The following is a 2,023-nucleotide window of genomic DNA, read 5'->3' on the forward strand; positions in this document are numbered from 1 at the left end:
ATGAATAGTAAATAGAAATATTACTACGATTATTAATTAATGCAGAGGATCCATCAGTACCTATTGCAAAATATATGTGTTCCTAGAAATATGGAGGTTCCCTGGAAATATAGATGTGTGTATTAACCTTTGGAATTCGTCCAATTAAATGAAAACAAAAATTTTCAATTTTGTCGGATGTGCAACTACTGAAGTAAAGCAGATAAATACTTTTTAGGTACGCCATTCTTATATTTATCCGATACTAATGGACCAATTTATTCTTATTTTTTTACCAAAGAAATTTATACGAAAACTATAATAATCTGACGATGAACCCCCAAAGTAAACAATACAATCTACAATTTTGTTATAAAATAGCTACGTATTAAGGAATTGATACGCTCACTAGGTTTTATCTCCACTCCAAACACAATGCACTGGATACCTCTGAGAGAAACATAATTCAATGAGTGAACCAAAGATAGAGCCATGGGAGAAGATGTTCCAAGCACAGAATAACAGGCTTGAACTAAAAAATGAAAGCTGTGTTGCAGCTAATGTAGCAGTTAGACCAAAAAAATGTTTTGGAAGCTGGAGACAAATGGGCGAGGGCCTGATTGGTGATGGTGCTCGGCCTGGACTAAATCATGCTTCCTTTATAAAGTGCTTTCTGTTCTTTACCTTCCACTCTCTTATCTCATTCTGCTTCATTTATCCTCCTACGTTTCACTGCTTCTCTTCCCAGAAATACTCAAACCTCATCCTCGAGTAATATACTTACCTGTATCGGGATTCAGCGCCGTTATTTATTAGTAACTAATCCTTGTTACACCCAATTTAAACGTTGATTATGGATTGTTGGATTAAACATTACATAATTAACTTCTGAATTTAAACCCATAAAATGCTCTATTGTAGGTTTAACCTTATATGTTATGTCCCAGCTAGTGGACATCAATAGAATATTGATACTTTCTGTACCAATAAATAATTCCTGATTTTATAAGTATCTATTTTACATGACTATTATTGAAAGTAACTATTTAGTGCGAACACGTTTGAGGCTTGATGATTGGGCTACGGTGATCGATTCAGAAGAATTAAGGCAAAAGTAATGGAAACATGTATACACCTGGTAATTTTATGTGTATCTCAGACATAGTCAGCAACAAAAAAAGGCTATGAAAAATAAGCGAGTATATAAATGAAATTTTCAAGAAGTATAATAGGTATAATCTAGGATTAAAGTTATATGCCTAACAGAAGAGCACAACAATTGAAATGGGTATGGGCTGGACTTGTTGCTAGACTTGATATGAGAAGTTGGATACCAACAGAGAGGATACAAAGGGAACACAAGAGAAGGAAAGGAAGACCAATTATAAGATGGCGAGATGAGATAGTTCAAAGAGTAGGAGTCTGTTGGGAATAAGAACCAATAGACTTAAGGGATAAAGAACTTTTAGTAAATTATCATGGAAGATATTTTGTTTAATTATAAGGAAATTATTGTTTTATTTTAAATCCCAAATCGACTTGTTTTTAACCTGGCTCCTCCTTCATTAACTAATAATCCTTTTAAGTTTCGACAAAGTAGATGGCTCCGAGATCTTCTCCTCTAGAAATGTTAATGGAGTGCTATCAATTGGTAGATTCTCCACATTTTGTATCTTGTCATTTTATCACTGACAGCAAATTTACTTGTTTTATATATTTTTATGTAGTTGTAAATGATAATAAATTAAAGGATGTGGATGAAGCTGTTAATATTATCTATCGATTCAGAAGATTTTACAAAGGAATGATTTGGAACTTTTTTTTTAACTATCTATTTATGTTTTCGATTTATTAGGTATAAAAAAACAGGTTTTTTAAATCTTTCAATTGTTAAGTAATGATTTAGTTTTAATTATAGTCCACTAAGATTCTTTATTGGTGATCTCCAAAGAATGATTGGGGGCAATAACCGATTCAGAATGCATTACTAAGGAAAGAACTTGAACTTTTTTTAAATTAGCCATTTATGTTTTTGGTTTATTAT

Source organism: Halyomorpha halys, unplaced genomic scaffold (assembly GCF_000696795.3).
Source record: "Halyomorpha halys isolate HHAL.00 unplaced genomic scaffold, Hhal_1.1 Scaffold897.1, whole genome shotgun sequence".
Lineage (NCBI taxonomy): Eukaryota > Metazoa > Arthropoda > Insecta > Hemiptera > Pentatomidae > Halyomorpha > Halyomorpha halys.